Raw genomic sequence first — 20,103 nt, forward strand, 5'->3', positions numbered from 1 at the left:
TTTATTTATATTTTATCTTATATTTTGCAGAAAAGTATATAGGGGTAGAGAGCTTCTACTTCTAAAAGTACATCTTTCTACCACCTTTGTCAATGAAAGTGTGCTTACCTAATTTTGAATATCTACTTAAAAAAAATTTTTTTGGCTGCATTGGGTCTTCATTGCGGCATGCGGGCTTTCTCTGGTTGCAGCAAGCGTGGGCTACTCTTCGTTGCGGTGCGTGGGCTTCTCATTGCGGTGGCTTTTCTTGTTGCAGAGCATGGGCTCTAGGCACGTGGGCCTCAGCAGTTGTGGCTTGTGGGCTACAAAGCGCAGGCTCAGTAGTTGTGGCGCATGGGCTTAGTTGCTCCGCGGCATGTGGGATCCTCCTGGACCAGGGATTGAACCCATGTCCCCTGCACTGGCAGGCGGATTCTTACCCACTGTGCCACCAGAGAAGTCCCGAATATCCACATTTTAATCCAGCCTCTTGCAAAGCTTGCAGATATGTCTCCAAGTTCTTCTGGAATTTAGAGTTACATAAGAAAGAGTTTAATTTTAGTTCCTTTTATTGGCAAACTTTTTTCTACTTCCTGAGCACTTATTTTTTTAAATCCTAATAATTAATGTATTTGTAAGAATGGACTTTGCAGTATTTCTTTTGTGGGGGGGGTTGTTTGTTCTGAATGCTTTTTACTAGAATCTGTGAGCCTTTTCAATCTACATACTTTGACTTCTTTCAACACGGTCATTTTATTCCATTACATTTTTAATATTTATTCTGTTTATATTATCTTTGTTGGTTCCTTAGGAGTACTTAAAGTTCTTAGCTTTAGCTTAAACTCCATTCTTTGCCCTCTATATCCATGACCTTTTCCTTTTCCATCTTCTTGTCCTTTTACTCTATGTTCTGCAAAAATTTCTCAAGTTTGTTTTCCATGTGAGTATATGCATCATTGACTGTGCTCTTTACTCCCTCGGCATGAATGTTTTATTCTTTTTGCATTGCTTTAGTTCCTCGTCACTCTTTACTATCTCTCCCATATCTCTTTCAGTCTCACTTGGTATCTTCTCATCCCAGCTTGTTCTTTCCTCGTAGCTTTGTGCTATTTCATAATGGTCATGTTTTCTTACACCCTGCTCTTATTTTTACGGGCTTCATTAATGTCTTTTGTGATTGTTCATCCTTGACAAGGAGACACTTGTTCAGATTCACTGTTCTCAAAGAGGTAGAGTGTGTGGATGGCTGATGTTTTCAGAGCCACCTGCTCTCCCTAACAACTTACTTTCTAAAGAGATAGGAGCTTTGAGAAAACGACTGTTCAGGAAGGTTGCACTTGATGTGAGACTAGCTATGGGGCATTTTAGCCTGGGAGATATAGTTCTCAAAATAAAATGTCATACTGTTTTCTTTGTTTTGTTTTTTTGTTTTTTTTAAGAGGAACATTTTCAGGAAGATTTTTTTTTTTAATTTATTTATTTATGGTTGTGTTGGGTCTTCGTTTCTGTGCGAGGGCTTTCTCTAGTTGTGGCAAGTGGGGGCCACTCTTCATCGCGGTGCGCGGGCCTCTCACTATTGCGGCCTCTCATTGCGGAGCACAGGCTCCAGACGCGCAGGCTCAGTAATTGTGGCTCACAGGCCTAGTTGCTCTGCGGCATGTGGGATCTTCCCAGACCAGGGCTTGAACCCGTGTCCCCTGCATTGGCAGGCAGATTCTCAACCACTGCGCCACCAGGGAAGCCCTGTCATACTGTTTAATAGACCTTGTAGTACATAGCAATCTGTAGACTGTAGATTGTAATTTTTCATGAATTCCATCTTTCCAGAAAAACAGAAGGGCAAGTAGCTTGGGGAGAAAAGATCTCATTTGAGTTCAGCAGAGCTATTCCAAGAGAAAGTTTGCCAATACTGGGAATTTTTTAAAAGAATTATCCCCTTGCTGGCCAGGTCTATCTGAGAATAGTTTACCAGACAACAGGAAACAAAAAAATAAAACTGAACTCTACAAGCATCTTTTCCTATTCATTAACAAAATATTTAGTACTATTTCTGACAGTTAAACAATCATTAAAGAATATATGGAAAATGCATAAAAGTAAAAAGAAAAAATTCCCCATAGTCCTATCACTAAAACCCAACTACCACCATTAACATTCTGTGGATTTATTTCCAGTTTCTTTTTTAATGTATACTTTCATTGGGTGTTAGGGGAGTGGAAGACAGGGGATACAAATGTGTGTGTGTGTGTATGTGTGTGTGTGTATATATATATATATATATATATACACAAAATGCATAGTTTTATATGGTGTAGGGGAGTGGGAGAAGGGATATATACGTGTGTGTGTGTGTGTATATATATGTATATATACAATTTCAGTATCCTACTTTTTTAGCTAGAATTGTGTTAAATGCATTCTATATGTTATTCATAAACATAATTTTTAATGGTACTTTAAGTTGCATCAAAGTGATGTACTATGGCGACTTAGGCTGATTCTAATGATTTGCCATTAAAGAAACTTGCAATAAATATTTACAATAACTCTCTTATTACAGAGTTCCAAAACTAGTGCCATTGATTCAAAGGGCATAAACATTTAAAATATCTTAATATATATTTAACTTTACAAAAGTGTTGGACCAGTTTATAGAACAATCAGCAAAATACAAATATGCCTAGCTCATCTTATCCTTATCAATACTGGATATTTTTATTAGTTTCATTCTTTGGTTGGGTTAACTTTTTTTCTTTACTTTGATTACCAATAAGACTATTTTTCCCATTTACTTGTGTGCTAATTGCATTTCCTCTTTGGGAAAATACTATGATAGTACAGTGTGTCTTCAAAAGATAGGAAGGAAAATATTTATCTTATCAAGACAATTTTGAAAGTTTATGGTCATTACAAAAAGTAAAATTCCTGATTTCACCATTCTCAAAGCCTTTTCTTTTGGCCATGCAGCACGTGGGATCTTAGTTCCCCTACCAGGGATCAAATCTGTGCCCCCCTGCAGTGGAAACGCAAAGTCTTAACCACTGGTCCGCCAGGGAAGTCCCTCTCAAAGCCTTTTATTCTCATTTCCCATCACTCTGCCACCCACTACCACTATGTTCCAGGTAAACTAAACAATTTGCAGTTTCTCATATAAGCCATATGTTCTCCATCACTTGACTTTGCACATGGTGTTCCGTTTGAATGTCCTTTATCTTACCTCAGTCAAACACACCACACACACCACACATGCACACAGAGCCTGTGGTCTTTCCCAGGCTCTAGTAGTAGCTTGTTGTTACATTTCTCATAATGTCTAACATCCTGCACCGTAATCATTAATATTCTTTCTAGACTTTCCCACTAACCTGTGGGTTCTGTGAAGGCAGGGACACCTTATCTTTGATCTCTAGATTCCACATCATTTATCATCATGTCTAGAAGAAAGTAGAAGTACAGTAAATGGTTCTTTGAATATGAACAGTATTGACTAATAAACACAGTTGCTTTCCTAGTGATAGAACTGAGTGTCATTCCCAGTAATTGCCATGACTTTAAGGGGCAGCATGTTTGAGTGGAAAGAATATAAACTTCAGAGTTGGCCGAACTTAGGTTCAAACTCCCAGCTTTGCTATTCAGAGTCCTTGGACTAATTACCTAATATTTTTGAGACACAACTGAAACAAATGGTGATCATAAAACATACCTTAATAGGATTATTTGAATATAAATTAGGTAATGAGTATATGAAAGAATGCAGTATATAGTAGTTGCTCAATAAATAACAGACATTTTTCTAGTTACTGCTGTATGTTTCCAATATAGCTTCATTTCATGTATATTTCCATTCCATGTATATTTCCATTATAATAAATATTAACAAATTCAAAGGATTTGACTCTTATGTATGTATTTTTCTTTGAATCATCAAGACTAAGAGACAAGGTCAATTGTACTATCCATATTCCTATTGCACAGGCAAGAATATTCCTTTTAAATAAATCTTAGAAAAAAATTATATCAGGAAGAAATAGAAAATATAAACAGACCAATCACACGCACTGAAACTGAGACTGTGATTAAAAATCTTCCAACAAACAAAAACCTAGGAGCAGATGGCTTCACAGGTGAATTCTATCAAATATTTAGAGAAGAGCTAACACCCATCCTTCTCAAACTCTTCCAAAATATAGCAGAGGGAGGAACACTCTCAAACTCATTCTATGAGGCCACCATCACCTTGATACCAAAACCAGACAAAGGCCAGTATCACTTATGAACATAAATACAAAACTCCTCAACAAAATACTAACAAACAGAATCCAACAGCACATTAAAAGGATCATACATTATGATCAAGTGGGGTTTATCCCAGGAATGCAAGGATTCTTCAATATACGCAAATCAAACAATGTGATACACCATATTAACAAACTGAAGGATAAAAACCGTATGATCATCTCAATAGATGCAGAAAAAGCTTTTGACAAAATTCAACACCCATTTATGATAAAAACCCTCCAGAAAGTAGGCATAGAGGGAACTTTCCTCAACATAATAAAGGCCATATATGACAAATCCACAGGCAACATCATTCTCAATGGTGAAAAACTGAAACCATGTCCACTAGGATCTGGAACAAGAAAAGGTTGCCCACTCTCACCACTATTATTCAACATAGTTTTAGAAGTTTTAGCCACAACAATCAGAGACGAAAAAGAAATAAAAGGAATCCAAATTGGAAAAGAAGAAGTAAAACTGTCACTGTTTGCAGATGACATGATACTATACATAGAAAATCCAAAAGACTCTACCAGAAAACTACTAGAGCTAATCAATGAATTTGGTAAAGTAGCAGGATGCAAAATTAATGTACAGAAATCTCTTGCATTCCTATACACTAATGATGAAACATCTGAAAGAGAAATTAAGGAAACACTCCCATTTACCACTGCAACAAAAATAATAAAATACCTAGGAAAAAACCTACCTAAGGAGACGAAAGACCTGTATGCAGAAAACTATAAGACACTGTTGAAAGAAATCAAAGACGATACAAACAGTTGGATAGGTATACCATGTTCTTGGATTGGAAGAATCAACATTGTGAAAATGACTATACTACCCAAAGCAATCTACAGATTCAATGCAATCCCTATCAAACTACCAATGGCATTTTTCACAGAACTAGAACAAAAAATTTCACAATTTGTATGGAAACACAAAAGACCCCAAATAGCCAAAGCAATCTTGAGAGAGAAAAATGGAGCTGGAGGAATCAGGCTCCCTGACTTCAGACTATACTACAAAGCTACAGTAATCAAGACAGCATGGTACAGGCACAAAAACAGAAATACAGATCAATGGAACAGGATAGAAAGCCCAGTGATAAACCCACGCACATATGGTCACCTTATTTTTGGTAAAGGAGGCAAGAGTATACAATGGAGAAAAGACGACCTCTTCAATAAGTGGTGCTGGGAAAACTGGACAGCTGCATGTAAAAGAATGAAAGTAGAACGCTCCCTAACACCATACACAAAAATAAACTCAAAATGGATTAAAGACCTAAAGGTAAGGCCAGACACTATAAAATTCTTAGAGGAAAACATAGGCAGAACATTCTATGACATAAATCACAGCAAGATCCTTTTTGACCCACCTCCTAGAGAAATGGAAATAAAAACAAAAATAAACAAATGGGACCTAATGAAACTTAAAAGCTTTTGCACAGCAAAGGAAACCCTAAACAAGATGAAAAGACAACCTTCAGAATGGGAGAAAATATTTGCAAATGAAGCAACTGACAAAGGATTAATCTCCAAAATTTACAAGCAGCTCATGCAGCTCCATCTCACAAAAACAAACAACCCAATCCAAAAATGGGCAGAAGACCTACATAGACATTTCTCCAAAGAAGATATACAGATTGCCAACAAACACATGAAAGGATGCTCAACATCACAATCATTAGAGAAATGCAAATCAAAGCTACAGTGAGATATCACCTCACACCAGTCAGAATGGCCATCATCCAAAAATCTACAAACAATAAATGCTGGAGAGGGTGTGGAGAAAAGGGAACCCTCTTGCACTGTTGGTGGGAATGTAAATTGATACAGCCACTATGGAGAACAGTATGGAGGTTCCTTAAAAAATTAAAAATAGAACTACCATACGACCCAGCAATCCCACTACTGGGCATATACCCTGAGAAAACCATAATTCAAAAAGAGTCATGTACCACAAAGTTCACTGCAGCTCTATGTACAATAGCCAGGACATGGAAGCAACCTAAGTGTCCATCGACAGATGAATGGATAAAGAAGATGTGGCACATATATACAATGGAATATTACTCTGCCATAAAAAGAAACAAAACTGAGTTATTTGTAGTGAGGTGGATGGACCTAGAGTCTGTCATACAGAGTGAAGTAAGTCAGAAAGAGAAAAACAAATACAGTATGCTAACACATATATATGGAATCTAAGGGAAAAAAAAAAAAAAGAGGTCATGAAGAACCTAGTGGCAAGATGGGAATAAAGACACAGACCTACTAGAGAATGGACTTGAGGATATGGGGAGGGGGAGGGGTGAGATGTGACAGGGTGAGAGAGTGTCATGGACATATATACACTACCAAATGTAAAATAGATAACTAGTGGGAAGCAGCCGCATAGCACAGGGAGATCAGCTCGGTGCTTTGTGACCACCTAGAGGGGTGGGATAGGGAGGGTGGGAGGGAGGGAGATGCAAGAGGGAAGAGATATGGCAACATATATATATGTGTAACTGATTCACTTTGTTGTAAAGCAGAAGCTAGCACACCATTGTAAAGCAATTATACTTCAATAAAGATGTTTAAAAAAAAAAAAAAAAAAAGGTTATGAAGAACCTAGGGGCAGGACAGGAATAAAGATGCAGACGTAGAGAATGGACTTGAGGACATGGGGAGAGGGAAGGGTAAGCTGGGACGAAGTGAGAGAGTGGCATGGACTTATATATACTACCAAATGTAAAATGGATAGCTAGTAGGAAGCAGCCACATAGCACAGGGAGATCAGCTCGGGGGGAGAGGGAGGGTGGGAGGGAGATGCAAGAGGGAGGAGATATGCGGATATATGTATATGTATAGCTGATTCACTTTCTTATAAAGCAGAAACTAACACACCATTGTAAAGCAATGATACTCCAATAAAGATGTTTTAAAAAAAAAGAATTAGCTATAACCACAGTTGAGAAAAGAAAGCCTGTATTTTCCAAAGGCAAGAGAATAAAGTACTCTGTAAAATAACACATGATCTAATCATCTGCTGCTTAATTTTTTTTGTTGTTTGCTCCACTAATACTGCTGAAGGTATTTGGGGACCTGAAATTACTATAAATAAAATTACTGCTATCCCTGATGGCAAAAGAAAAGAACTTTTGGAACATGCTCTACTTTTCATTGCCAAAATTATATTCTCTTGGGCCACACTAAAGAAGTACGTGAAATCTTCCCAGTTGAAAATCAGATTTAAACCAGTGGTACGTTCAGCCCCAGCGCGTGCACACATGCTCGCGTGCACACAAACACGCACACATACCAGAAATTCTCTGAAGCTCAGCTTCTGTTTATCGCACAGCCAAGATTCGTACGTGCCTTCTGTGTGCCTTCCTTGAGGCTAAAAGGCATTTACATCCATCTGCCAACCAGATGAACCCAGGGAAAAAGTCACAAAGTCTACACAAATGAGGATGACACAAGTATTTGTGCAGAATAAATTTGCCAAGATTTTTTTCCCTCTACCCTTATCCCATACCCCATGCAAGCTGTTTTTAAGTCCCACATACTGCAGTTTCCCTTCTGCTGACAGCTCAAATCATCTCCTCCAGGACTTTGTGTTCTCAGGCCTCATTCCAGGCAATTCTCCATGATTAAATGTAGAATGTGTAGCCCCTAGTATGGTGCTAAGCACAACAAAACGTGCTCAATGCACAAGTGTTCGTTTCTAACTTTTCAAACCCCTCTGAGCACTCACAGAATTATCCTCTACACCTTTCCACACAGGGTCAAAGTTATTGCCCCAGGCAGGGCTTCTCAAATGCTGAGAAATGCCCACAAAATTTCCATTTTAGAGGCTTCTAATATCTTAAAATATGAAAAAAATGCCAAAACCAGATGTTTAAAGATAATAGTACCTTTTAAACTTTTACACCTAACAAAAGAATGTTTTTAAATATAATATACTCGATGGTGATATTTACAAGGTAACTATAGAATCTATAAAAAAATGTTACAGCCAGTATAGCCCAGGAATGCAACAGGAGTCAAACATGCATGCTATTCCTCACCTTCCAAGTCTGTTAATTGTGTTTTGTTTATGTGTAAAGGCTCATTGGGAAGTGACATTTGAAATATAAATTTCAAGTCCTTTGAAACGTAAACTCTTCATTCAAAAAGCCTTACTCCCATCCTCATCATAGTGCTTACCTCCACGCATCTTTGGCAAGGAAACCACAAGCAAATAATGAAAGAGTTAGGGATAAGATTTGCCCTGAAAAGAAGGGGTAAAGAGAGACTTAGAGGAGCCAAATGAGGCCATTATGTCCAGATCTACTTACAGGTTGAATTGAAAAGAATTTCTTTCCACAACCCCCTGGCAACTCATTCCCTGTTGCCAAGGAGGCCTTGACCTCCCCCTTGGATAAGCAGAGCCCCACACCAGCCTCCCAAGAGAGTGAACTGTCATGGGAGCTCTGACAATCAGGCCAATGAATTATCAGGCTATGACTAGAATAATTTTCCCTAGACTTTTCTGGTGAAAGTAAGCTATTCCTCCTGCAGAGATGCTTCAGGAGTTTATAACTTGTAAACTGAGATTGTTTTTCTGAAGTAATTACAAGACACCAATGAACACTGAACACTGAGTACTATTTTAAATGATGAGCTATTTTACTTTCAAGAGAAATAAACAATGAGAGATTTAAAGTGATTATAATGACAGACAAACATACAGAGTAATGCATTTATAACTGGAAACTGCAGGTTAAAGTATGACACTAAATATATACCAGGACATGATATACCCATGCTTTTGTGGAATTGTAAGGTTCATGACGTGATGTGATTGTTTTATGGGTTACTGAATTGTAGAAAAAATTATATACAGATGAATAGTATGCAGAAAGTCAGCATGATGCAGTAAAACAGCATGGGATTTGGTGTCCTTCTCATCTTCTCCTCTCTCCTTATCTCTGCAATCTGGCATCTGCCCCCATCATTGCCTAGCCCCTAGTTTCCCTGAAACTACTTTTACCAACAAGGTAAACTCACTGTTGCTCAATCCAAAGAACACTTTTCAGTCTTTGTCTTACTTGATCTCCCTCCACAGCATTTGACTCTGTGGAAAATGCCCTCTTTCTTCATACTCTCATTCTTGACTTCCTTAACATCCATCTCTCTTGGATGTCATCTGATAACTCCTTCTCAGTCTCCTTGCAAATTCTTCTTTCGTCTTGATCGCTTCAGTGTTATTGCTAAAGGTGCCACTGTGGGTTCCTTTTTTTCTTCTCAATGTACATTATCTCCCTGATGACTTCATCTATGATTTCAAGTGCTTTCTCCTTGCTAAAGGACTTCATGATCTGTACCACCATGTCTGATCTCTCTCCTGAGCTCCAGAACTATAGAGCTAACTGCCTATCAGACATTGTATCAGTTATCTATTACTGTAAAACAAACCACCCCCAAATAGTAACTCAAATCAATGGTAATTATTTATTTTACTCACAAGTCTGGAGGTCAGCTTGGCTCAGCTGGTAGTTCTGACTGCATGCAGGTCCCTCACGTAGTTGTGGTCAGACAATGGTTGGGGCTGACAGCATCTCAAAGTCTTCTTCATTCAATTGTCTGTTACCCAGGATGGAAGCCTTCAATAGCTGGAGACTTGAACTCTGGGCCATCTCTCTCTATATGTAAGTATGTGGTCACTCCATGTGGTGGCCCCAGGGTAGGCAGGCTTCTTACATGATAGCTGAAAGCTCTGAAAAAGAACCCATGTTCAGAACCGATCTAACATTCAGAGCAAGGCCATGTTAGTCTCCTATTGGACACAAACAATCTCACAGAATACCAACCTTAGACAAGGTTACTCTGAGATCATGACAGGATGAAATAAATAAAGGCCTCTTCATAACTTTGTGTAAGTACAGACAAAAAACACATCACTATGGCAACTGCAAAATGTCCAACCATAGAATTACCCCCACATTCTGACAACACACAATCTAGACCAAATTTCTTTCTTAAACCTTCCCCCAAATCACCCAACCAAATCCCAAATCCTATAATGAGTTCTTTCTAACACATTCCTACTGAAACATCCTGTGGTTTCCTGTGATGTGCATTCTCCCTTTCTACAAAGTAACAAATGCAACTTGTTTAGCTACAAGTGTGTTCCTGGTGGGCTTTGACTGAAGGGCACTGACAGCTCCCAATATTATTCCATTTTATGGATGTATCCTCGTTTATTTAACTAATCCTTTATTGTTGAGCTTTTAAGTTCTATATCAGTCAAGGTCCAGTTGGGAGACAGAAACCACAACAGTTATTTGAACAGGGAAAAATTAATACCCCCAAAAAAAACTACTAAAAGAGGTAAGAGTGGGCTCTAAGGGGGCTCTAACTTTAAATTACCTGCTCTTTTAATTTGTGATACTTGGACCTCTTAAAGCCCACTTTTACCTCTTTTAGTAGTTATTTTGGGGGGGTATTAATTTTTCCCTGTTCAAATAACTGTTGTGGTTTCTGTCTCCCAACTGGACCTTGACTGATATAGAACTTAAAAGCTCAACAATAAAGGATTAGTTAAATAAACGAGGATGCATCCATAAAATAGAATAATATTGGGAGCTGTCAGTGCCCGTCAATCAAAGCCCACCAGGAACAATATAAAGAAAAATAATAAAATAAACAAAATAAAAACAAAAATAAAGAAATGGGACCTAATTAAACTCAAAAGCTTTTGCAGAGCAAAGGAAACCATAAACAAAACAAAAAGACAACCCACAGAATGGGAGAAAATATTTGCAAACGTCGTGACCTACAAGGGATTAGTCTTCAAAATTTACAAACAGTTCATGCAGCTCAATATCAAAAAAAAAAAAAACAACCCAATCAAAAAATGGGCAGAAGACCTAAATAGACATTTCTCCAGAGAAGACATACAGATGGCCAAGAGGCACATGAAAAGATGTTCAACATTGCTAATTATTAGAGAAATGCAAATCAAAACTATAATGAGATATCACCTCATACCAGTCAGAATGGCCATCATTAAAAAAATCTACAAACAATAAATGCTGGAGAGGGTGTGAAGAAAAGGGAACCCTCCTACACTGTTGGTGGGAATGTAAATTGGTACAGTCACTATGGAGAACAGTATGGAGGCTCCTTAAGCAACTAAAAATAGAGCGACCATATGATCTAGCAATCCCACTCCTGGGCATATATCCAGAAAAAAACATGGTTCAAAAGGATACATGCACCCCAATGTTCATTGCAGCACTGTTTACAATAGCCAAGACATGGAAACAACCTAAGTGTCCATCGACAGATGAATGGATAAAGAAGATGTGGTACATATATACAAAGGAATATCACTCAGCCATTAAAAATAATGAAATAGTGCCATTTGCAGCAACATGGATAGACCTGGAGATTATCATACTAAGTGAAGTAAGTCAGACAGAGAAAAACAAATATCATATGATATCACTTATATGCAGAATCTAAAAAAAAGATACAAATGAACTTATTTATAAAACAGAAACAGACTCACAGACTTAGAGAACAACTTACGGTTACCGGGGGGGAAGGGTTGAAGGGAAGGATAGATTGGGAGTTTGGGATTGACAAGTACACACTGCTATATTTAAAACAGATTACCAACAGGACCTACTGTATAGCACAGGGAACGCTCTTAATATCCTGTAATAACCTAAATGGGAAAAGAATTTGAAAAAGAATAGATACATGTATATATATAACTGAATCACTTTGCTGTACACCTGAAACTAACACGACATTGTTAATCAACTATGCTCCAATTAAAAAAAAAAAAGCAGGTACTACCTCTAGCCTGAGGAATAGGGACAATAAAGGACTAGGAGAAGCCCTCTGGGCCCCAAGGCTGAGATTCAAACCTCTTCAAAGAGGGAGTCGCTACCACAGGCAGCCTGATGTGGCAAAAAAAGAAAAACTTGGCTGAGGGCACAGGCTGGCACTGATCTGTAAAAACAGTTCATCACTGCTGCTGGGTGTGGATAGGCAGGAGCTGGTAGGCGGGTGCTGGTCTGCAGGAGTGACCTGCCTTTGCTGGTTGGTGTGGGCGGGCCAGAGTGTGTCTGTTGAAGTGGCCAGCATTGCTTGTGGGTGCAGACAGCTGAAGCTGCTCTCAAGTGGCTGCAGATAGGCAGAGATGGCCTGAGGGTGCAGCTCAAGCTCCTGCTTATGGCTGTGGGGCTCAGAATGTATACGGAGGGCTGGAACCTGGAAGAGAAGTGTTTTCTTGCAACTACTGCACCCAGTGCCCTCTACTGATGAAATGAATATCCCGCCAGCTGGCAAAAGAAATGTTTATAGGACTTAGCTAGAGTAACACGAAGGAAGACAAAGAAGGGTGAATTTGGAGCTCAGAAACAATAAACTGATAACTGGCACCTTGTAAGTTTTCACTGTTATAACTATTATCAACATTCACATAAATCTTTATGGATATCTTATTATTTTCCTTAGGATAAATTACTGAGTCCAAAGACTCAAACATTTAAACAACTTTGGATATATAATAATAATAATAATAAAACTTTTCCATAAAGCTGTGCAAATTTATGTTCATTCCAGCAGAATATGAATATATGAAGAACAAGCACACTCTGGGCAGTTCTAGGAGGCTGATGTGTTGGAACAAATCCTTACACAGTGAGTGATCTTAGCTGACTGCCCAGCTTAGCCAGCTCCTGTTCTCCACTCATTTTTTTGTGGAGTCTTTCTCTAAGGTGATTTTGTGGGTTTTTTGTTTGTTTGTTAAAATAGCTAGCAAAGCAGAGATAAAACTAAGATTCTAATAGTTGGAAAAAATTTTTTAATGAAACATGAGACTATCCACAAATGACATCTGATTCTTGAAAAAAATGTGATTCAGGAAAGCCAAGGTCCATGTCCACATTTTGAAATTGAGGGCTTGGGACATATTCAGGACGTCTCCTCACTAATGTCAAGGTTCTCATACACTAACTTGCAGGGTTGTTATGAGGATCAGTAATGACATATATAAAACACCCAGGAGGGGTCAATACATAGTAGCTTTATTTCCCAAGAGCATTGCTGTTAAACTGCTAAGAATCCAAGTGTATATATTTTCCATATATATATATATATATATATATATATATATATATATATATATATATATATATATATGCCAAAGTTGTTTTCATTAACGATGTAAATACAACTCCTCATTCCCGAGCTATAAGTGTGCTACAATAAAGTTATGCCCTGATGACTATTAATTACAGATTTGATGGTATTTCTTTCCAGCTTCTTAACAAATACCATTTGTCTTTAACTGCATTCACTGCAATAAAATCTCAGTGCAATGAGCGAAAGTGGAAGGGAATCAGATATTACATATTCTTTGCATTTGTCTTTGTTCCCAATGCACTTAATTTTTATTACCATTTGGACACTTATCCTGCCTATGCTGTGACAGGCGGGGATGCTCACCACTATACTAATGAGGAAAATGACTATCTTGCCTACATTGTAATAAACCATTTACATGTGTCTTCATTTTAAGAAGACTCCGTGAAGCAAAAGCCCATTTGGAGTAATTATCAATATTTCTAGCATTGTGCTTTATATGTGTAAGTTCCTTAAATATCAGGGGTGCAAACACAAATGCTTTCATGGACCAGGTATGTTATCATAAATAAATGAAACTGGAATAATTTAAAATAGTAGGGATCCATGGGGGACACACAAAATTGGAGAAAGCTTACCCCATCTAAAGACATTTATACAAAATAAAATAAATTAAATTAAATGATAAAATAAAACAAAAGATACTAGGGAAAAAAATCTACAACCTGCATTAGACTGTTAGCCCACTTATGACTTCTGTATGAATCTTGGGTAAACTGAATTAGATGCTGAAGTAGTGCTAAGAACGAACTAAAACTGGGTTCACCAAAGAAAATCAGGACTCATTTCTGAGCCAGAAGTCCCACTGATTCTAGCTCAGTCCCTGGAGCTCCTCACTCTCTAACTCCTTTTGGCTTCCATGATGCCAGCACCTCCCCATTCTTCCCCATATCATTCCCCCCCGTGCACTGCATTTGAGGCGTTAATTTTTTTTTTTTTACTGTAAAACTCACTAACATAAAATACACTGTTTTAACCATTAAAAAGTGTAAAATTTATGGCACTTAGTACATTCAAATGCTTTGCAACCATCACCACTATCTAGTTTCAAAACATTTTCATCACCCCAAAAAGAGACCCTACCATTAAACAGTCACTCCCCATGTCACTCTCCCCCAGTGCCTGGCAACCACTGGTTTCTTTCTGTGAGAACTTTGTTTTTGTTTTTTATTGCATCCTCAGTTCAGCCAACATCCAAAGTAAATTAGATCAGAACTCAAGTCTGATAAGATGAGAAAACAGAGCACTGAGTTGGGGCACAAAAAAAGCTCTCCAGTTGTGCTTTCTGGAATCAAAGTTAGGATAGGAGGGAACACTAGTGATAAGCCCCTTTGCTCTCCTCAGTCTGGCTAAAGAGTCCATCAACTCACTCCAGAATAAAAAGATATGACAGGTCTCCTATTCTCTCAGTTTTTAACTGCAGTTTCACTTTCTTCTATCTAGTTTTTTTATTCTTTTTAACACAAATATGTTCTAACTTGCAACTTATTGAAATACAATTAATTTGAAGATTGAAGTTTGAGGTAATTTCCCTACTGAAGTTTTTTTCCTGTTCTCCCTTGGTCATTTCTCTTCTTTTCCCCTAAATTGTGGCTGATTATATATTCTGTTGCCCCTCCAAATGCTATTGCTTTATGCTTTGAGTCAGCTGAAAATGAGTTTACTATGCCTGGTATAAACACTCGCACAATCTCTCTTGTATCAAAGTGCTTTCCTTGGCTGAATCGGGATTGTCGATTGATGGTGTCAGTCTCCTTGGAACCATGTGAGGCACTCTGGATTGGGAGGAGTCCCCTCCGAGGCTGAATCTCTCTAAATGGTGAATTGCCAGCTAGTTATACCAATACATCGAAATACCTCTTGAGGTGCGATGTAATCACTATAAATCTACACTGACCAGATCTTGGGATTCTTGGAGGTCAATCTTTTAGTCACTTATTCATCAGTCCATGATAAATTCACTTGTGCCAAATTTGGCCATTTTTCTTTCTTTTTTTTTTTTAACACCTTTATTGGAGTATAATTGCTTTACAATGACCTGTTAGTTTCTGCTTTATAACAAAGTGAATCAGCTATACATATACATATATCCCCATATCTCCTCCCTCTTAAGTCTCCCTCCCACCCTCCTTATCCCACCCCTCTAAGTGGTCACAGAGCACTGCGCTGATCTCCCTGTGCTATGTGGCTGCTTCCCACTAGCTATCTATTTTACATTTGGTAGTATATATATGTCCATGCAACTCTCTCACTTCATCCCAGCTTACCCTTCCTCCTCCCCATGTTCTCAAGTCCATTCTCTACGTCTGCATCTTTATTCCTGTCCTGCCCCTAGGTTCTTCATAACCTTTTTTTTTTTTTTTTAGATTCCATATATATGTGTTAGTACATGGTATTTGTTTTTCTATTTCTGACTTACTTCACTCTGTATGACAGACTCTAGGTCCATCCACCTCACTACAAATAACTCAATTTCGTTTCTTTTTATGGCTGAGTAATATTCCATTGTATATATGTGCCACATCTTCTTTATCCATTCATCTGTCGATGGACACTTAGGTTGCTTCCATGTCCTGGCTATTGTAAACAGAGCTGCAATGAACTTTGTGGTAGATCACTCTTTTTGAATTATGGTTTTCTCAGGGTATATGCCCAGTAGTGGGATTGCTGGGTCGTATGGTAGTTCTATTTTTAGTTTTTTAAGGAACCTCCATACTGTTCAACATAGTGGCTGTATCAATTTACATTCCCACCAACAGTGCAAGAGGGTCCCCTTTTCTCCACACTCTCTCCAGCATTTATTGTTTGTAGATTTTTGGATGATGGTCATTCTGACTGGTGCGAGGTGTTACCTCATTGCAGTTTTGATTTGCATTTCTCTTATGATTAGTGATGTTGAGCATTCTTTCATGTGTTTGTTGGCAATCTGTATATCTTCTTTGGAGAAATGTCTATTTAGGTCTTCTGCCCATTTTTGGATTGGGTTGTTTGTTTTTGTGAGATGGAGCTGCATGAGCTGCTTGTAAATTTTGGAGATTAATCCTTTGTCAGTTGCTTCATTTGCAAATATTTTCTCCCATTCTGAAGGTTGTCTTTTCATCTTGTTTAGGGTTTCCTTTGCTGTGCAAAAGCTTTTAAGTTTCATTAGGTCCCATTTGTTTATTTTTGTTTTTATTTCCATTTCTCTAGGAGGTGGGTCAAAAAGGATCTTGCTGTGATTTATGTCATAGAATGTTCTGCCTATGTTTTCCTCTAAGAATTTTATAGTGTCTGGCCTTACCTTTAGGTCTTTAATCCATTTTGAGTTTATTTTTGTGTATGGTGTTAGGGAGCGTTCTACTTTCATTCTTTTACATGCAGCTGTCCAGTTTTCCCAGCACCACTTATTGAAGAGGTCGTCTTTTCTCCATTGTATACTCTTGCCTCCTTTACCAAAAATAAGGTGACCATATGTGCGTGGGTTTATCACTGGGCTTTCTATCCTGTTCCATTGATCTATATTTCTGTTTTTGTGCCAGTACCATACTGTCTTGATTACTGTAGCTTTGTAGTATAGTCTGAAGTCAGGGAGCCTGATTCCTCCAGCTCCGTTTTTCTTTCTCAAGATTGCTTTGGCTATTCGGGGTCTCTTGTGTTTCCATACAAATTGTGAAATTTTTTGTTCTAGTTCTGTGAAAAATGCCATTGGTAGTTTGATAGGGATTGCATTGAATCTGTAGATTGCTTTGGGTAGTATAGTCATTTTCACAATGTTGATTCTTCCAATCCAAGAACATGGTATACCTCTCCAACTGTTTGTATCGTCTTTGATTTCTTTCAACAGTGTCTTATAGTTTTCTGCATACAGGTCTTTTGTCTCCTTAGGTAGGTTTATTCCTAGGTATTTTATTCTTTTTGTTGCAGTGGTAAATGGGAATGTTTCCTTAATTTCTCTTTCAGATGTTTCATCATTAGTGCATAGGAATACAAGAGATTTCTGTGCATTAATTTTGCATCCTGCTACTTTACCAAATTCATTGATTAGCCATAATAGTTTTCTGGTAGCATCTTTAGAATTCTCTATGTGTGGTATCATGTCATCTGCAAACAGTGACAGCTTTACTTCTTTTCCAATTTGGATTCCTTTTATTTCTTTGTCTTCTCTGATTGCTGTAGCTAAAACTTCCAAAACTATGTTGAATAATTGTGGTGAGAGTGGGTAACCTTGTCTTGTTCCTGATCTTAGAGGAAATGCTTTCAGTTTTTCACCATTGAGAATGATGTTGGCTGTGCGTTTGTCATATACGGCCTTTATTATGTTGAGGTAAGTTCCCTCTATGCCTACTTTCTGGAGGGTTTTTATCATAAATGGGTGTTGAATTTTGTCAAAAGCTTTTTCTGCATCTACTGAGATGATCATATGGTTTTTCTCCTTCAATTTGTTAATTTGGTGTTATCACATTGATTGATTTGAGTATATTGAAGAATGCTTGCATTCCTGGGATAAACCACACTTGATCATGGTGCATGATCCTTTTAATGTGCTGTTGGATTCCGTTTGCTAGTATTTCGTTGAGAATTTTTGCATCTATGTTCATCAGTGATATTGGCCTGTAGTTTTCTTTCTCTGTGACATCTTTGTCTGGTTTTGGTATCAGGGTGATGGTGGCCTCGTAGAATGAGTTTGGGAGTGTTCCTCCCTCTGCTATATTTTGGAAGAGGTTGCGAAGGATAGGTGTTAGCTATTCTCTAAATGTTTGATAGAATTTGCCTGTGAAGCCATCTGGTCCTGGGCTTTTGTTTGTTGGAAGATTTTTAATCACAGTTTCAATCTCAGTGCTTGTGATTGGTCTGTTTATATTTTCTACTTCTTCCTGGTTCAGTCTTGGAAGGTTGTGCTTTTCCACGAATTTGTCCTTTTCTTTCAGGCTGTCCATTTTATTGGCATATAGTCGCTTGTAGTAGTCTCTCATGATCCTTTGTATTTCTGCAGTGTCAGTTGTTACTTCTGCTTTTTCATTTCTAATTGTTGATTTGAGTCTTCTCCCTTTTTTCTTGATGAGTCTGGCTAATGGTTTATCAATTTTGTTTATCTTCTCAAAGAACCAGCTTTTAGTTTTATTAATCTTTGCCATTGTTTCCTTCATTTCTTTTTCATTTATTTCTGATCTGATCTTTATGATTTCTTTCCTTCTGCTAACTTTGGGGTTTTTTCGTCCTTCTTTCTCTAATTGCTTTAGGTGTAAGATGAGGTTGTTTATTTGAGATGTTTCTTGTTTCTTGAGGTAGGATTGTATTGCTATAAACTTCCCTCTTAGAACCGCTTTTGCTGCATCCCATAGGTTTTTGGTCATCGTGTTTTCATTGTCATTTGTTTCTAGGTATTTTTTGATTTCCTCTTTGATTTCTTCAGTGATCTCTTGGTTACTTAGTAGTGTATTAGCCTCCATGTGTTTGTATATTTTACAGATTTTTTTCCTGTAATTGATATCTAGTCTCATAGGATTGCAGTCGGAAAAGATACTTGATACAATTTCAATTTTCTTAAATTTACCAGGGCTTGATTTGTGACCCAAGATATGATCTATCTTGAAGAATGTTCCATGAGCACTTGAGAAGAAAGTATAATCTGTTGTTTTTGGATGGAATGTCCTAAAAATATCAATTAAGTCCATCTTGTGTAATGTATCATTTAAAGCTTGTGTTTCCTTATTTATTTTCATTTTGGATGATCTGTCCATTGGTGAAAGTGGGGTGTTAAAGTCCCCTACTATGATTGTGTTACTGTCGATTTCCCTTTTTATGGCTGTTAGCATTTGCCTTATGTATTGAGGTGCTCCTATGTTGGGTGCATAAATATTTACAATTGTTATATCTTCTTCTTGGATTGATCCCTTGATCATTATGTAGTGTCCTTCTTTGCCTCTTGTAAATAGTCTTTATTTTAAAGTCTATTTTGTCTGATGTGAGAATTGCTACTCCAGCTTTCCTTTGATTTCCATTTGCATGGAATATCTTTTTCCATCCCCTCACTTTCAGTCTGTATGTGTTCCTAGGTCTGAAATGGGTCTCTTGTAGACAGCATATATACGGGTCTTGTTTTTGTATCCATTCAGCCAGTCTATGTCTTTTGGTTGGAGCATTTAATCCATTTACATTTAAGGTAATTATCAATACATATGTTCCTATTACCATTTTCTTAATTGTTTTGGGTTTGTTATTGTAGGTCTTTTCCTTCTCTTGTGTTTCCTGCCTAGAGAAGTTCCTTTAGCATTTGTCGTAAATCTGGTTTTGTGGTGCTGAATTCTCTTAACTTTTGCTTGTTTGTATAGGTTTTAATTTCTCTGTCAAATCTGAATAAGATCCTTGCTGGGTAGAGTAATCTTGGTCGTAGGTTTTTCCCTTTCATCACTTTAAATATGTCCTGCCACTCCCTTCTGGCTTACAGAGTTTCTGCTGAAAGATCAGCTGTTAACCTTATGGGGATTCCCTTGTGTGTTATTTGTTGTTTTTCCCTTGCTGCTTTTAATATTTTTTCCTTGTATTTAATTTTTGACCATTTGATTAGTATGTGTCTTGGTGGGTTTCTCCTTGGATTTATCCTGTATAGGACTCTGTGCGCCTCCTGGACTTGATTGACTATTTCCTTTCTCATATTAGGGAAGTTTTCACCTATAAT

General features: G+C 37.8%; 1 protein-coding gene across 1 annotated transcript in view; it reads right to left on the reverse strand.

Moving 5' to 3' along the window:
- Positions 1 to 20,103, reverse strand: part of TMC1 (transmembrane channel like 1) — a 387,946-nt gene that overhangs the window by 156,846 nt on the left and 210,997 nt on the right. Inside the window, exon 4 of the mRNA XM_061200342.1 lies at positions 9,751 to 10,002. The gene's annotated coding sequence lies outside the window, so the exon portion shown is untranslated. The remainder of the gene's footprint in view (positions 1 to 9,750; positions 10,003 to 20,103) is intronic.

This window comes from Eubalaena glacialis, chromosome 9, assembly GCF_028564815.1.
Source record: "Eubalaena glacialis isolate mEubGla1 chromosome 9, mEubGla1.1.hap2.+ XY, whole genome shotgun sequence".
In the NCBI taxonomy this organism is placed as follows: Eukaryota; Metazoa; Chordata; class Mammalia; order Artiodactyla; family Balaenidae; genus Eubalaena; species Eubalaena glacialis.